Here is a 19,546-nt window from a genome sequence, read left to right as displayed (position 1 = left end):
ACACATAGCATACATATACACAAATACACATATTCATACATAAAGTAAGTTAGACCCATATGTTGAGTAAAATAGGAAAAATAATGAAATCATTGGCTTTCAAAATTATGAAGAAATTTTATCCAAGTGACTCCCTCATTGTTCATGAATTTATGCTTCAATTACTGTCTACATCTAGAGGAGTCTTCTGTTCTTATTCCAAATCTAACTTCAGAATTGAAAGCTAGCCTATTACTTTCTTTAATAAGACCAGCTGGAGCCCTAATTTGACCTCACACACTTGTCATTTCAAAATGGAGATCTTAATCCTCACCTGTTTACCCCATGGAACAACTCCTGGGACCTCCCACATCTAGGAAATCCCATCAGCATTTGTCTCAGTGTTCAGACTTCCTCAAGGGTCCTGTTATTCCTAATTTCTTTACTCCATTCAATCCTAACCAGTACTATCTTGTCCTTTCTTCAAAATGAATCCATAATCAAACCATTCTTTTCATCCTCATTACCATATTCTTGGTCCTGACCATAGCATCTCTCTGAAGATTACTAAAATCACCATTCATTTTCTTCTCCCAGGTATGATCTAGCCCTGTTGACAGAAAGAACCTAAAAACATGAGAAAGGTAATGTTATTCCTTAGCTTAAACCCCTGTGGTATATTGCCATTTGAAAATAGAAATCTCTCAGTTAAAGGATTGGTACTTCTCCCCTGGCACTAGAAAGAGGTAGTAGGGATGTTAGAGGCTATGGCCTATGGAAGTTAAGTCATTGTGGTGTGTCCTTGAGTATTTATCCCTTTTCTGTCTCCCTGTTTCATGCCCTCCAGGAGGCAAACAGGCCTACACCATCATGAATTTCTGTTCGAGTCTGAAAGCACAAGAATCACATAACCCTGGACTCAAACCTCTGAAATTACAAGCCCAAGCAAAACTTTATTCCTTTAAAGTTAATCAAAGTTGTAACTACTTTCAACGTCCCATCTGTATCTGTAGCTTCTATTATTGATGAGGTTCTTGTATCACCTTCCAGTGGTTGTACCTACACTATCTCTGTAATCTTATCTGAGTATATTGGAAACCGTGTATACTGGTATTAGAAGTAGGAAATTGAAAGGGAATACCAAAATTGAGAGACACAGGGTAAAAAAAGACAAACAGCTACAAAAGCAGTACTTGCAAAACTGTTTGGTGAAAATGAACTGAACACCTCAGGGCAGGGGAAGGGAAAGGGAGAGGAGGGAGGGGGATATGAGGGACAAGGTAACAAACAGTACAAGAAATGTATCCAATGACTAACATATGAAACTGTAACCTCTCTGTACATCAGTTTGATAATAAAAATTTGAAAAACTAAATAAATTAAAATAAATAAATAAATAATGTGGAAAAAAAAAAGAAGAGCCAGGGACTTAGAAGCTATAACAGCACCAAGAGTCATTGAGAACAGAAATAAACACCTATCTTGGCACAAAAAAGTTAATCATCAATTCAATAATTGTGTTACAGTAACAAAATGCTGCACATTCTCCTCTTTCTTCTCTTCTTCTTCCTCCTCCTCCTCAATGCCTGACCCTTACAAGTCTAGCAAGTCTAGTGTTTGTTCTAGTTGAAACCTTCCATCACTACATGATTGAGGCAATATAACTGAGACTAATTGGGCAATTGGGTTTCTACAGCCTTGCCTATTTACCTTCAAGGGAGCAGATTGTAAAAGTCTTCTCTATTTTAGCTTCTAGATAGACCACATTGGTGAAGCTGTGTAGAACCTTAAGCAGGCAGCAAGTTTAGAAATGGGTAGGTGACATGTTTGTGTATAACCATCATACAGCTATACCTTGATGCACTGATATCTGTTTCATACTGATTCAATTACTTTTATTGAAGCAGTTATGGCTGAATTGAATTCACTAGAAATTTATCAGAGAGGAAATGATCACCTCTAGCATGCACCTATGTAGAGATTTGTCCACAGCAGGAAAATGACACTAACAATATTCACCCACACAGTCAAGAGGAAGAGGCTTTACTCTCACATGACATACAAGTTTGACAAGAAATGTACTCACTACCTTACCTATATAACTATAACCCCTCTGTATGTCACCATGACTATAAAATTAAATTTAAGAAAAGCAATACATTATATTCAATGATGTGATACCGGTTTAATGTTTTTATCTAAGTCTCAGAGGCCATGGCCTGAACATATTTTAGGAATGCCAGTCACCATTACCCAAACACCATTATTTTCACCCAGGACATGTCACATCACACCCTCCCCTTACCAATTCCAAGTCTAGGCCCATGTGAGCTCTTCGCTGGCCCAGGATCCACCTATAGTTGGAGCCCACAATGGAGAGTGGTGAGTTTTGAGCCTTTCTCCCATATATGTGGCATCATAGAGGATGCTTTTAGAACAACCAAGTCCAAAGGAAGAGAATCAGAGAAAGTGGATGAATGCAATGAATGCAAATAAAACCATGCTGTGGTATCAGAAGCATTGCACTTGAGGCTAGAAGATTAGATGGAGAATTTGTTCAAACATAAAATAGCTCTTCTGCTAATGAGTAAAGTTTCATTGTTTTTTTGGAAGGAGAAAAGTGTGTAAACAGAATTTATTTTGTGTAAATTTTTAAAGTCCTTCACTAACTATAAAAAGTATCACTGATGATATTGTAATTTGTAGCTGAGCAAGATGACATCCTGCAAAACTCTGAAAGCTTGTTCTCTATGCCAGGAAAGCCTTTAAGACAAATTGAGGGGATTGGTGGTTTTGACAGTAATGGGGGAGAAGAAAGAAAGGGGTGATATTGATCAAGATGCATTGTACTCATAATCTAACATGTTAAATGCTAACCACTTTGTACAATTACTTTAGGATAAAAAATAAATTATTTTTTAAAAAGGGTATTAAATATATACCCTGTTTTATCTTTCAACAGGTGTTTAAATCCATGCCATACATCCTCGAAAGCTGTCATTTCAATCTCTCCTTAATCTTTCACATTTATAGGAAAGAGGTTACCTCTTAAGTAGTTCATCTCATTGGCACACAGTTCAAAGGACAGGGAGCTCTCAGTATTCAAATAGGTCCTGACTGCTCCTCCTGGCTTTAGCTCTCACCGTTCTTCCAAGTTGTCCCTCTATGGCGTGTATGGCAATAAATCCAGTGCCAAGCTTACCTTATTCTCTTAGCTGCCTTTTACCCCGTTGGCACACAATTGTCTATTCCAAGTCTCTCCAGAGTCCAACTTGACCTCTTTCTCTGGGTAGCTGCTTGTGTACCAAGGTCTATATTCCCAGGTATTATAGCCAATACAGTCCAACGCAAGTCTAAGCAAAAAAAAAAAATCACAACTTCCAGAAATACTTTGTGTTACACAAAATATTACCGAAGTGTGAACAGTTTTTACTTGTGTTTAGAGAGAATATGTACATGGGAGGGAAAGGCATTGAGAGAAAAAATGCTTTTCTATTCTGAAGAGCAATTCATTTAGATAATTTTTTAACAACTAGAAAATGAAATATAAGCAAAAACAATGGGCTATGATGTAAATTTATATGGCTTTGGAGGCTTGATTAAATTCTCTTTCATATCCGAAGCATTCCAACGATTTGATTTTGACTAAAAGAATCCCAGTGGTTTTAAATACATTTGAGATACTTTTGCTTAACATTTTTCTCAATTTTTGATTAGCCTCTTACTTTGAACTTGGACTAATTAAAAAGGAAATAAATCAATCTTTGTGGCTCACACATGTGGAAATATCTACTCTAACAGGTTATGTGTCTTAAAGAACATGTTTAATGCAAAATATGTGAAAGATTTAAAGGTGAAGCAAATTCCCTAGTCCTTTTCTTTAATAAACACCAACCCAGTTGACCTTTAAAACTGATAAAGCTATAAGGCAAGGCAGTAGTAGATGCTGTATTTTGACAGGCAGGCTTGAATATATTTAACATATGACCAAGGAATGATTCTATTCCCAAAGAAATTTAATTTTTATGTGGATGCTTTGTAATATCTAGTGTTTTTTTTCTTCTTATAACGTCAATTGAAACAGGAAGCTTTCTGAGAGACAAAGAAACCTTTCTCTTTGCTGGTCTTAAAAGGGTTTGTGATAATGAAGACAGTATTTTATCACAGCAAAAGAAGAGGCAATCATCTAAGCAGACATCCACATTTGTTGATTTTAGCGGCTGCCTGGAGAAGGGTCTCCAAGCTCTCTACAGAGCTGTGGGAATTAGAACACCCTTTATTTGACCTCAACATTTTTTGATTTGTTATATTGTCATTTCATCTGTGAAAATGTTCAGCCTAATCTCTCTAGCCACTTACAATCAACCGGAGTGTTATTGATCTTCCTGTCAGTCTTCCACGCACCTTTGAAAATCACCTAGGAGTGGGAATTTGCACCCTATAGATGATCTAAAGCTCTTCAATAGGCTTTTAATTATAAATAGTTCTTTCTAAATTTACCACAGCTATAAACATCCTATACTTCTCTGCATGTATATTCTCTCTCTCTCTTATCCATACCCTCACATTTATATTCATACTTTTATAGTCACATATGCCACACATTCCACTGCCAGATGTCTCCCTGGGATCTATTTTGTATATACCCTCTAAACAACCTCAAGCCACCAATAGACACCGGACTATGAATGAGTTGCCCTCACTGCTCCCTGGGACACCTACAAGGAGACAGGCTTCCTTGAGCTGGCTTCAGCTCATTTATTTTCAGATCTTGCAATTAGATGTAGGAAAGACCCATTCAGTATCCACTAAATACATTCCCACCAGGAAATGGAAAACTTAACAAGCAATTACACTAACTGTGTCAAAGGACAAGACTCTTTTATTCATGCTTTGTGAGATATCAGAGCAGTATTTCTAAGTGCAAAAATACTCCACAGAAATCCAAAATTCATTCTTAATAAACAGTTTTCTTCCTCTATTAAATTCTGTTTGTATTTTTCCTTGTTTCATTACTTTAAACAAAAAGTTTTAAAACATTTCCAGATACACAGGAAATTCTGAATTCTATACAATTTACAGTTACCTATTTTAGTTCTTCATTTGCTGTTATCATTTTGTCATCATTAATATTCTTTCTAATTATTTGAATACTTCTTGTTATCAATGATGGTAGTCAATCATTTGTAATAATTTTGCACACTTCATCATATTTCACATCTGGTCATGCATTTATTACTGTTAGTATTGATGCTTTTCATTTCCTTTTTTTTTTTTTTCAGACAGAGTCTCACTAGGTAGCCAAGCCTGGCCTCAAATATGAGATCCTCTTACTTCAGACTCTGAAGTGCTGGGACCACAAATGTGCACTTCTACATTCAACTATATCTCATTTCTTGGGACTATGAATGTCTCCCTTATAATCAAAGCATATCTCAGACAACGTGAACATTAAAAGTCATTTAATTGTCCTGATAGAAAAATTCATAAATTTGACAGTTTTTCAAGCCTATTTTCCTGTAGATTGTGACACACATTTAAGATTCTAGATGGTTTTCACATAAAAATTTAAAAGTTTGATCACCTTTATCCACAAATTCTGCATAATGGGTGTTGTGTTTATTTCCTATGCATTAGGTGGCACTGACCTTCCATTTTATCTGACTATTGGGAAAGCTAAATTGACTAAATTTAATTTAGGTGAATTTAGTTCCCTAAGTAGCAAACAAGAGAAATGGGAGTCAAACTCTTTGAATACAATGTTTTTTAAAATACTACAATATGGCTTGAGTCAGCCCACACTAATTCAGAGTAATTACCGCTGTTAAAACAACCACATAGACCCAGATGACATCCTGAAACTGCATTCCCCTGTAGACAACAACAATTTCGAGGAATCCAAAAAACAAAGTCTGAGACAAGATCTTGTCAGGCAACATAGCCTTATAGCCTTCTTATAATTCCAAAGTATTGGAATTACAGGTGTGAACCACTACTCTCAGCTAGATCTTGGTAAAAAAAAATTTTAAAAACTTAGAAAGGCTTTCTTTTAGTTTCACTTGTTGATTAATCTATCTAAAGTGTTCTAATTTTTAAGTACAGCAGTAGTCATTTCTGCTATGTTCATTAAATCTACTTGAAGAAGAAACTATAGTAGGTCAAATATGTACCCGGTTCATTTTTTATCACACTTGTCTGATAAATAGAAAAAAAGATTTATATCAATGGTCTATTCCTGTTTAAAGCTTAAAATCATAATCATTAAGTCATTACATTGTAATCATGAAATTAAGTCATTCTATCTTGGTTTATTGAGTAATTGTAACTCTTTTCTGTCAACTAAAGAAATATTTTCGGAAATACAGAATTTTTCTATATCTATACAGTCTTCAAAGTTAACTATATTTTTAACTCTTAGTAGTAAAAACCTAATGTATTTCTATATCCTCCTCAGCAACCCATACCTAGTCTATGTAGATAATTATTTTCTTAAGGGGAAAGGAAAAGAAATTCTCCATGCACTTAATCAGACTAGACTAGGCTATTTGGTAGCTGTCACCTGAAATGAATGTGGTGTCACCTTTTTGTGAATAGATGGAAGCATACTCCCTAAATAAATGATAAACAAGAACCAGAGGCCATAGAGTGTATGGAAGAGGGTGAAAGAGTGAGGCAGACATAATAAAAAGAGAGAAATAAATAAATAAACCACAAGGGCTTTACAGAGTGCAATGATAAATCTCTGTGGGCTATTGTCACTGAGTTTATTTGAAAGACAGGCTGCATCATTTGGGGTGCCCCTTGAACTATTTTATCTTTACCTGTACACCGTTTGACAATTGCATTTTTACTTCTGGGACAGAGTAAAGGGTGGCAATGAGAAATCAGACAAAAGAGGGCAATCAAGAAGAGACTGAGCTCCCAAACCTGAGTTATTGCTGGCATCATAATAAGACCCTTTCAGGTAGTTCCTGGACCAGGTCAGGATTTGGGCATGAGGGAGATAGTGGGAACGCTGTACCTACTTCTTCAACTTTTAAGACAGCACAGTGAAGCTGAGTTACTGCCTACATGAAAAGAAAAATGAAGTATTTGAAATTGTTGGAAATGGCAAAGCTGATAAATTACATTCTATCCCTGTCTGCTGTTTTCATGCTGTAAGCTCTGAGATGGAAGCAGATTCATTGAAAGGATAAGAGAATAAAAGACACTTTAAAAGAGATGAAAATAGAAATCACATGCAAAGAGTGATACCTTATCACTTAAAAAGACAATGAAATTCAAAAGATCATGTACATTTTCTTTTCTAAAGTAAGAATCCGTCTGGCACATTAATATGATTTCCCCTGTCTTTCTTTAGTACCATCTTTATTTGATACCTCTGTACCAAACATAGACAAATCAACTAACAGCAGAATGAGAAATGTATTAAAGGAGACTTTCACCCTAATCTGCCCAAACTCTTGTCTTTCTATTTCCTTTCAAATCATAAGGTCTCAAATATATTACCAAATTATTTCGTGGTTGTCCTCCTAGGGTGAGTTCCTTGTCTACTCCTGGGCAGGCAATACTCTTCATAGCCCATTGGACAAAGATACAACTTTATCCCTAAATCACTCCCACCCCACTGGATTTTGAAATAAAACAATGGTGCTTCCCATGCCACATCCAGTTGCTATAGTTACATAACAAATCACCCCAACATTTGGTGTCCCAAAGCAACTATGTCTTTGCTCATGGAGAGAGTGCTTTAGGCTTATGGAAATGATGCAGCAGTAAAAGCATCCGCTTTCCCATAGTGCATTCTTGGCCTCAGTGGAAGACCTTCCAGGGCTCCTTCACCGGATACCTGCCTGTTGGCACTGACTATAGGCTGAGAGTCTAGCTTTCTGTCCCTATGAGTTTCTCACTTTGAACTCTGAAAGTGAGCTCAACTAGGCTTCTTTTCAACATATGGCTGGATTCCAAATATTAATTTCTTGAGAAAAAGAGAAGGCATCCACAGCAGGACATATTGCCTTTTTACACTAGCTATGGCAGGTGCACAGGATGAGTTGTGTCTTGGTCTATTTGGGGGATGGGAATCAGAAGACTACCTCCAAGTTAAAGTAGGGGAAGACTTCTATTGCACCTAGAATAGTGCTATGCACAGAGTGGGTGCTCAAGTTTGTTGTGGGATTTTTTTTAAATTTGTAAACTGATAAATTTTGTGCTTATCTTCAAGGCTGGATTAAGTGTAAAATTGTTTTATAAAACATTTGAAAAATTAAAGGATTTGTTTTATAGTAAAAAAATAAATAAATAAAGTAGGGGAAGAGGAGAATGAGAGTAGGCTTCCCTTTCCCAGAGGCAGTGGCAATATCTTGGAAGAACATGAGGGACAGGAAATGTTACTCCAGAGAGGAATCAAAAACAGAGCAGTCAAGACATTCTCCCAACAGCTGTGTAGATGAAAGTTATAAGCACAGAAAAGCAATCTTCTCTTTCCTTCCTGTCTTGTCCCTCCCCTCCCTTCCCTTCTCTTCCTTTCCATCTCTTCTTTTTCTCCGTAAGATCTTCCTTTAAATTTCAGAGCAATGAGGATGTAGAAGCTCAACCAAATGGGAGTCATTTGTGTTGAAGATGACAACTTAAAAAAAAAAGGGTTCATAAAAAATGAAACATACTTGGTTATTTTACTAAATAAGCACCATACTGGGTTGATTAGTAGGAATTAAATATTATCTAAACATAGTTTTATAAAGACAGTAGGCATAAGGAACCTTCTATTGTTAAAACTCAGTTACAATTTGCCAATATTACATCTGTGATCAGTGGCTGAATTTTATATGCAGATGAGAAGAGACTACTCAGTCTATGTGTTATATATAACAAACTGAGACATAAAATATATAATATGTATTTATTTATGCATACAAATATTTATACATATAAATAACATGCATAGTATATACATAATATGTAACATGGTAGGAGATATTTTCTGGTATTGAAAGAATGTCATCAGGCAGAGAAAACATTTTTGCTATTATTCTAGTAGCTTGTATATAAGGTATGCTGATTAAATTTGACCTTTAAAAGTCTATGTAGTGATTTCTGCTCATGGTTGTTTACATTATACAAATCTAGATAATACACATGAGTTTAAATAAGACTAGTGGATGTAAATATTATAACACAAGGAAGGTCTCTTTATTAAAAATACTATTATTACACTGGGACATGATAGATTATACAGAAGTCTAGGCATTCACACACAGTGAGATGAAAAGGAGTCTAATCTCAGGAGAGGAACAGAAAGGCACAATGCCTGCATGCCTCTGGTCATGTAGAATAATATTTTTTAAAATGAACTCCAGGAAATGGAAACAAGACATTTCTTTGTTGCTCAAAAAAAAAAAAAAACCAACCCTCTACCTAGAAAAGGGTCAGTAAATAATAAGAAACATATAAATGTATGTTTATATATGTATATTTTTGTATATATACACACAATGTGCGTGAGCAAGAGAGATAGAGAAAGAGAGAGAGGCCAGAGAAGAGGAATTACATTCCTCCAAGCAGAACATGAGACAAATTCTTACATTCTGTTTGTTTATGAGGGGATGCCTTTTTAGGAAGCAGAAGAGAGATAGTGGGATAAAAGAGCTTTCAGGATAAAGCCACAGCACATGAGTGAGATTATTGAGTAAGCCATCCTGTCTCAAGGGAAGCCCCAGAGGACACTACCAGAATGGACCGCAGATCTCTACCTAGAGAATGAAAGGAGGGAAGCTTTTTCTCACTGGCTGCCTTCTCTTATTGGACAACTGTGGTCTGCCTTCTGTCATTGGACAACAGTGGTCAAATCGGCATTTGTATCCCTTCACGCCTGGCTTGTACAGCCTGAGAGCAGAGCAAGTCCTGTGTCTCACTTCACTACTTCAGGGAGCCACAGAACATGTGAGGCAGGAGCATAATAATGAGGAGATTGCTTCCAAGTATCTATGCAAGACCCTTGCTTACTCTCAATAAACTCTCCCTGCAGTTACATCATTACTAAGGTAACATTCCAGAAACTAAAAAACCCTCATCTTAAACGTTGAGTCCAGTACTGTTGAATATTGTCGATAGAAACAAAACATCCACCCAACACAAGTTATAACCATTACTATCACTCTAAGTTTTCTAAACTCTCATTCTTCATAACCACAAGGCAACTGTCCCGGGTTTCCATCATTGTAAGCTGAGATTTAATTTGTTTTATATTGATAACATGATGGAATTGTCTCAGGAAAAAGTAAAATATTTGACTTTGATGACTCTGCTATCCAATATTATAAGCACTTTTCACATGTAGATGAGTACTTTAAAGATATTAGTACTAAGTTTGAATTCCAGCACATAGTAATGTACTTCATGTATATAGTACTCTATTAAACTACTCCGCCAGCCCTATTATATGATGATTACTTTAAAGATACCCAGGAGGTGTTGCAGTGCAATCTACCTATATTAGGCTTCTAGGTACCTGGAATAATGGGTATGTCCCACTACATCCAGATCTTCATTAAGAAGGAGTCCCAAAGACATTCTCCTTCCAAGGCTGTTCTTGAACCACCATGCTGACAATCATAGCTCCTCAAGTAGTTAGGATTACAGGAGCGAGCCACGGTCTCAGATGGAAATAATTTTGAAAGAGGAAATAAGAGTCTCATCAATGACATTTATCCAAATAAGTGTTTCTTCCATTTTATTGTTCAGATTGAATGTGATTTTATTAGAGCATTCTAAATATCTTTACAGTATTGTCTGTTGGGGCTTTTTGATTGAAGAGAAATTGTCAAACAAAAAAGAGGCAACACAAATCTCACATTGAGAATGAAGAACAGGAGGATTTTTTTTAAATAATCAGGACATAGAAAACAAAGTTATTATTTATTTTTTCTTTATTTTCAAAGTGAAGAACAGAGGGTTTACAGTTCCATATGTAAGGCAGTGAGTACATTTCTTGTTCAACTTGTTACCTCCTCCCTCATTTTTCCCCCTGCCTCTCCATCCCTTTTTCCCTCTCCCCCCATGAGTTATACAGTTGGTTTACACCAAATGGTTTTGAAGTATTGTTTTTGGAATCATTTGTCTTTTACCCTTTTTCTCTCGATTTTGATATTCCATTTCCCATCCCTAGTTCTAACACACCTATATACAGTATATACAGTACCCAGGGTACTCCGATGAGCTACAGTGATAGCAGGGGTACAACCACAGGAAGAGAATATGAGAGAAACAACCAAAAAAAAAGGTACAGTTTCACATGGCATGTTGAAAATAATTACAACAATGATATCACACTTGTTTCCATAACATGGAGTTCATTTCACTTAGCATCATCTAAACTAATTATTCTCTATGAGGGAAACCTTCACTTTGTGAGCCAGATCCAAAGAAACAGTTATTTTTTAATTGATGTAAAAGTTCAAGATATTTGAAACTTCATAGTGGCTGGGAAAAAAATATTAAAGAATCCATGATAGGAAGACACTAGGCCAAGAACATACAATATTTAATATTAATATTCTATAATCATGATTACTCACAGCTTTGGGACCCATGTTTTTCTGTTAGCATATGGAAACATTTTGATAATTTGAGGTTTAACGTTCTTTTTTTCTTAAGAAAAACAGTGGTTATAGGTGAAACATGGGATATATTTATGTCTATTCATGCTTTAGTATGCCTTTCATGAATGAATATATTGGTGAAAGCTAAGTCTATAATTAGTAAGAATGCCAACCAACTCATTTCTCAAGACTGTTCTTTTATGGCTTCACCAAACTGCCATGATCTTGTGTGGTATGGATATGGCTTTCCCCATTCAAAGTTCATGCTGAAATATGACTTCTGCTTTGGTGGTGAGGAGAGGTGGGGCCCTTCAGCGGTCCTGAAGAGGGCCCACTACCTCTCAAGCGTGAGTTCTTGCTCTGATGGGATTGGGTCAGTTACTTCTAGGAGGTGGTACTAAAGCAGGATCAACTCTATTGTTTTGTCCTCCTCAATGCCCACCTCCCTTCCACTCCACAGTGAATTTATGTATCACCAGGCCCTTACTAGCTCCAGCCACCTAACCTTTGACTTCTGAGTTTCCAGAACTGTGAGCCAAAATAAACTCCTTTTCTCTAAAATTGTAGAGTCTTGGGCTGCATTATAGCAACTGGGGAGGGATAACTAACCTAGCACTAAGTTTGAGTTCATCTACAGTGAAAAAAATTAGAAAATCTTTAATATTATTATAAAATTAAATTTAATACTGACAACTTAAGGAGGAATTAATGTTTTGTAATAATTTTTATGTTTCAGTTTGCTAAAGTAAAAAAATACTAATTCACTGTCAGTGGAATGTGAGACAGGAGAAATATTTCAGTTTTAGTATTGGCTGTATCATCTATTTGTACTGTAAGCCAGCGCTCTAAAAGTAATAATCACCCTTGATATTAAGGTTTCCTGACTTGATCTCTGAACCCTTAAGGAGAAGAAGCATAGCTAGAGTTAGGTTATTATCTTTAGGAATGTAATTAACCAGTCCCTAAGAATTCAGAACCTATCATCATGGTAGTGTGTCCTCTTTAAACATATAAGTAATTGCATCAAATACTCACTGTATGCTAACTTACAGATTTTTTTTAGTCAATAAATTTCAGTAGATTCCAGGACAACTAGCTATGTGGTTTAATTTTAAGAAGAGAATGAAAGTCATTCCTTCCCTTGAGATATTTACTGCCTAGTACAGTATATATACTTATATACTTATTACTATACAGATAATATATACATATTATCTGATTTTGAGACCTTAGTGAAATATGCAAGGTTCTCTTTCAATACAGTAATTATGGGAGATGATGGAGGATAGAAATCTAGTTTGACTGAGGACAATGAAGGACAGGTTATCAACAAATGAAATATAGAAGATGAACAAGAAGAAATGAACAGACAAGAGTCACACCAATGACTGAGAAGAGGAAAGAAAGAAAAAGGAAGCCTTCTAAGAGGAGATGGACTTAAGCAAAGACCTGATTGTTATATCACAGTTGTAACTACTTTCAACGTCCCATCTGTATCTGTAGCTTCTATTATTGATGAGGTTCTTGTATCACCTTCCAGTGGTTGTACCTACACTATCTCTGTAATCTTATCTGGGTATATTGGAAACCGTGTATACTGGTATTAGAAGTAGGAAATTGAAAGGGAATACCAAAATTGAGAGACACAGGGCAAAAAAAGACAAACAACTAAAAAAGCAATACTTGCAAAACTGTTTGGTGAAAAAGGAACTGAACACCTCATGGGGGGAAAGGGAAAGGGGGAGGAGGGGGGTTATGAGGGACAAGGTAACAAACAGTACAAGAAATGTATCCAATGCCTAACGTATGAAACTGTAACCTCTGTGTACATCAGTTTGATAATAAAAATTTGAAAAAAAAAAAAAAGGAATGTGGGAGAGTGGCTGGGAATATGGCCTAGTGGCAACAGTGCTTGCCTTGTACACATGAAGCCTGGCTTCGGTTCCTCAGCATATATATAGAAAACGGCCAGACGTGGCACTCTGGCTCAAGTGGCGGAGTGCTAGCCTTGAGAAAAAGAAGCCAGGGACAGTGCTCAGGCCCTGAGTTCAAGGCCCTGGACTGGCCAAAAACAAACAAACAAAAAAGAATGTGGGAGAAACTAAGGGTGTCAGGAGAAACTATCAGTGTCTTTCCTGGATGCTATTGTATGAGTCAGGGGTCATGGTTGATGTGTGGGAGTTCCTTCCCTTGTCTGAGAAGTTCTGCTTCATCTTAGAGGCTAGGTGCATGGCTCAAATATGAAGAATCACAACTGGCATATACTTATAATAATACATTAATGTATAAACTGCAAATAGCATCATTTAGGTTTCCTATTAAAATACCTATGCAGCATGCAATTAATAATCCCCAGTCCAGTATTCTACCTCTAATACTGTCACTAACTAGTAACTTTAAGTAGCTCTTTGATTCCTTCATTCCTAAATTACAATTAACTGCTCAGTAATGAACCACCTTAGATATATTTCCATGCATGTATATGTATCATGTATTTACAAAGATGTATTAATAACACCGTGTTAAGTTCTCAAAGCAGACATCAGTCTCCCATGCAATCCTATGCAAATGCTTGAACATATGAATAAAATCTGAAGTGATGCATGGCCAATAGAGTGGGAAATTGCTGACATAACTTTTGGAGACAAAGGACATTTGTCTGTTTTGCCTTCTTTCTTCATCTGAGTTAAGAATTCAGCATACATTTCAATTAAATATTGATCTCATATATGTTGCTATTAGACTCACTCTGCATATATATATACATAGACAGTGTATGTATGAGTGTACATATGTATATATGCATATATATCTATATATACGTTGTGTATATGTGCTATCAATAATTAATAATTAATTTGTTTATATTTACTATTCAGTCTCAGGAAATCTCACAACTTGTAAGGTATGATTCCTTGTTCACAATATGCCTGGGGAGGCTAAATCTTAAGGGAATATTTGAATGATTGTATTCATTCAGGTACTTTATGGCTATACAAATGGAAAAGACCTGAGAACTCTCACATGTACTATTTGCCTAAGATTAAAACCAATTTTTTGCTTCTGTAGTCTTCATGATTCTCAGCGCATCATTCTCTGAGCCCCTAAATTCATTTTCTCTATGCACTGAAACTAGAAAAGAAGGAGTTTGGAAATCCAGCAGGTCAGTTAGTATCACTTTGAAATATTTTCTCTTTGCTTTGTGGATCACAATATTTGGGTTGCTGCGGCAACTTCTCGAGCAAGTTACCCTGAATAAGGAATTAGGGATTTAACTGAGTCACATTTGCAAGTAACATGTACATTGCACTTGGTGTGGCATCCCATCTTTATCCTCAAACTTCTCACCTCCCACTCTTTGCCCTTATCCTACCTTTATTAGCCCTTGATTTCTATGGAGCTTCATAGACACATTCCCATGTGATGGGAAAGAGATCAGTCAAGGAGAAGATGAGTAAACATAATGTAAGAGAAGTAGCATTGTAAGGGCTACTGCTCCAGCTAGGATGACAGAGCATGGCCTCAGTGTGAGTCCTTCTTATGTTAGGTAAAAATGAAAACAACATTGTAATAAATTAGCTGGAACTGCACTTCCCTGGGTGTTCAGTGACAGCGTGATAAATAACCCTAGGCACGTACAATTTAGCTTTCTCCCTGCCAAGGTTTTCTACCACAATATCTTCAGGCCTGAAGTCAGGGTCATCAACACTTGATTAATGCCAGAAGGGAAAGGTAAGATAACACAAGGGGCTATGTTTCCTTGAACAATAAGACATATCAACAATGTTATGTTTTATCTAGATTAAAGTTTTATTGGCCATTACATGGGTGAGCTTTTTTATATGTAATTAGTAACTATAATGTCCCTACCCTCTTTATAAAGTAAATACTTCAATCTAGAGACACATTTGGTTTGTTTCTCTCTGACTACTGAATCCTATTTTTTTGTCTTCTTGTTTTTCTCATTTCTGGGAAAAGAGTCCTTCAATGACACAGCATCATTGATTCTGTTCTGAATTCATTCTGTAGTATATTTTCCTAATTCCTTTCTATATATAGACATACACATATATACACATATTTATACATATAAATTATGTATATAATACAATTGTGTTTTATAAATATTTATACAATACTCACTTAACCTCAATCCATCAAATAAATTCAGTTATATTTGTATAACTTTTACAAGGAAAGAATAATTTACCATATAACTTTTCTAGCTAAACTATTATTGTTGCGAATAAATCTGCATTGACTCATTCTATCCCATTCAGTTTTACTTTCTGTTGAAAAAAGAGAGAGCGAGGAGAGAGGGTTATAAACAACCTTTTGCCATTAATTATTGCACTGAAGAAAATGAATGTGCAAACAAATAATAATAAAAGCTATTTTTACCAAATAGACAAGCTGGCCAAAGAAAGAATAAGTGTTTTGTTTTCATTTTTGAGGGATGCCTTGCATAATTAACTCTAAGATATTAAACATAATGTACATGATCCTTGTATTTATTCATTGTAAAACTCCCTCTTCCTGTGGTCCTGCTACATGTAATGAGTTTAGATCCCCATGCTTCCTGCTACTTGGACTGAATTTTTTCATGCACATGCTTGCAGCTGTACCAGGTTTCTGCAGATGCATATAGAAAGAGTAATAATTAAAAAAAAAACCCACTGTGCACACAAACCCTAAAATATATCTAATAATGTTTCAATAATGCTATATTTTATCTTATTTAATTTTCAAAATGATTATAGAGGTAAACATAATTTTATCCTCTTTCTAAAGATTAGAAATCTGAAACAAGTAGCAGAAATCATTAACTAAGCTTCTCTAAGCTTTAGAGAAAGCTGCAGGACTAGAATTCAAAAGCAGTAAGCCCATCTTAGGAACTTCTGTTTGTAATCATTGGACTAATACTTCAAAGAGGAAATATTCAGCCTCAGAGGTAGAGAAAAGAGTAAAAACATCTCCACTGGCCTTTCCCTTCAAGTATGTTCTCTTTATGTCTCAACGCTAAGTATAACTGGATTTCATTGAATTCTTGGGAAATCCTCATCAAGACCTTCTGACTCAATATACCACATTTCCTTCATTCCTTCACTGTGCTCACTGTATTGGAATAAAAAGTCAAATTTGACAGGCCTAGATAATTATAAATTTTCTGCATTATTCTCAAGAGTCATTCAGACTACGGTTGAATACTGAGGCCTTATATATGATCTGGCCAGAGAGCTTTCTTTTGTCTGACTCAAAGCAGAGCTCATGTTTATTCCTATGAGAGAAATTTGATTCAATAGGTCCCATGTTTTATTTGGCCTTGTGTTTCCAGGACTTCATCTCTGAGTGATACATAACAGGCTCACATTTAATAAATAGTTTCTACACAAAACAGATGTGTAGATGACTCCAACATAAATATCAGATTATTTTATTTCATAATTTGCATCACCAGAACTTTCAAGTGGAGTGGTTAAGTCTTAGAACGCTTTGGGGTTTCAAATGACAAATTTGGCTTTATCTGAAATTAGAATTTTATAAATTTAATAAAAGAACACATTGTAACTTACAATCGAAAATATGAAACTGGCATTTGCACCGTGTGGAAACAAAACAGGCTAGATCGGGAAGCCCAGTTGGTTCACTTTCAAGGATAATCTTGTGGTAATGTGCTCTTAGACACCTCTTCACTAGCCCATTTCTTTTCTTTAAAAAAAAAAGTATTGCTACTTTGTGGCAAATTCAAAGTTTGAAATATCGAGTAGGCACTAAACTATTAATTTTTACTTGCTATTGAAAACACTAGTCCATATTGTATTCATAGTCTATTAAGAAAAATATACCAGCATTTTATAGAAAAAGTACTAGTCTATAATAAAATTAGGACTTAACACAACAAAATGGAAATCATCAGTAAAGAGGCAATGGCAGAAAAAGGTCCACATAAATTTAAAAAAATTATGTGGACCTTTAAATGGTCCACATATTTTTTAAAGTTATGATAACTGAGCAATATTTCACAATCCTGAAGGCTAGTCATAGAAAGGCCAGTCAATAGAAAAGTTCTCCTCTTAACCTCATTGTCCTACACAGTAGAAGACTGAATTAGGTCCCCAAAATGCTAACACCCCTTAGATAGGATGCACATGTTATCTCACATAGTCAAAATAGCTTTGCAGTTGTGAATGAAGATAAGGATCCTGAGATAGGGATCAATCCCTGGAGAGATCCAGTGAGATCACATGGATCCTTAAAATTCAGGAGAACCTTCATCAACTACAAAGGGAGAGTGGGAAAGCAGCATGAAGACTCCATACCATGTTGCTGGTTCAAATCTGCAGGGACCACCAGAAAGAAGCTTCTAGGCTGGAAAAGATGAGCAAGTGGTTCTTCCCAGAGGCTCCAGAAGGGATGAAATGCTGTGAGTTCCTTGATTTTAGGACTTTTTGATTTAGCAAGATACTAAACATGTGTTGTGTCAAGCTACTCCATTGGCAGTCATCAATTATAACCACAACTGAAAATTGACAAAAAGGTACAGAGGTACAAACCTGTTCTTGGAAAAGATTTAATGATCCTGAATTTCAAAATAAAACTTCAAGATGTTTTATAACTGAGTAATTAAGCAGCCTAATGAAGAGAGAGTATAAATGCAACTTTTCAACAAAAAAAAGAAAGAAAAGGAAGAGAAAGAAAAGAAGCTTCCAAACTGCAATCACTTGTCATATTAATATTTATTTATGTATATGTAAGTATGTATGTATGCATGTATTTATTTATTTCCTTCTTATTGAGATAAAGCCTCCTGATGTAGACCAGGTTCCTCTTAACTTTATCTAACTCAGGCTGGCAAGAATGTTATAGTTCTCCTAGCAATTCCTAGTTCTGGGATTCTACTCATGCATCATTATACCCAGCTGTTCTCTTTGTAATAATAATTTTAGGGGGAAATAAATCTACTGGCAATCTGAGAAAATCTGAAGAACATTTAGGAACAGTTAAAATAAGCTTAAAAACATTTTCAAGGGCTGGGGATATGGCCTAGTGGCAAGAGTGCCTGCCTCATATACACGAGGCCCTGGGTTCAATTCCCCAGCACCACATATACAGAAAATGGCCAGAAGTGGCGCTGTGGCTGAAGTGGCAGAGTGCTAGCCTTGAGCAAAAAGAAGCCAGGGACACTGCTCAGGCCCTGAGTCCAAGCCCCAGGACTGGCAAAAAAAAAAAAAAATTTTCAATATTAACATGCCATTCTCAAATTAGAATATAAATAACTGAAAATCATAGGAGCATTCTACTATATATATTTATTGGAATTATGATCTTTGGCATCTAGACAGAAACTATTTGGATTCATTGATGCATCGTTTTCATAGAAACATACATAGAATGACCCCAGAAAAAAGTACCTCGATCTGTGGCAAGGAGAGTGTCATTAAATCATTCAAATAGAATAGGTACCTCAAGTACTTAAAAATAATCTTACCCCTAGAAAGTGGCTAATTATCATAACCCTAGAAACCCCAATTTTCCTAGTTTAAAATTTTAAGAATAGGAAGTTCTTATTTGCAAACTAGTGCGAGCCTGTAAAAATGACCTGCAAAGCAAAATCATGTGATATGATGGTAACAATCAACTGCAAAGTACACATTTGCTCTATGACCTTTAGAGCTATTTTTCCCAGTACTTTAAAGAATCTCTTACTGTCTGTTGTAAATGTATGAAAGGATGGAGAATAGTAAGAATTAATCAAACACTAAAATCCTTGAATGTTAAGTGCTTTAGTTCTAAGATCATTTGTGTAATGTTTGCCTTCTTATAGTTTAAATTACAGTAAGGAACAAGCAACTTTTCTACTCCTTACCAAATGGCTATACTGTTTTCTAAATTGGAATCTTCCTGCAACATTTTATTTTTGCTTTTCCAATGACATGAAATATCTCTGAGGATTCCTTTTATGGGAA

Source organism: Perognathus longimembris, chromosome 6, assembly GCF_023159225.1.
Source record: "Perognathus longimembris pacificus isolate PPM17 chromosome 6, ASM2315922v1, whole genome shotgun sequence".
Lineage (NCBI taxonomy): Eukaryota > Metazoa > Chordata > Mammalia > Rodentia > Heteromyidae > Perognathus > Perognathus longimembris.
This window is presented reverse-complemented; position numbering follows the sequence as displayed.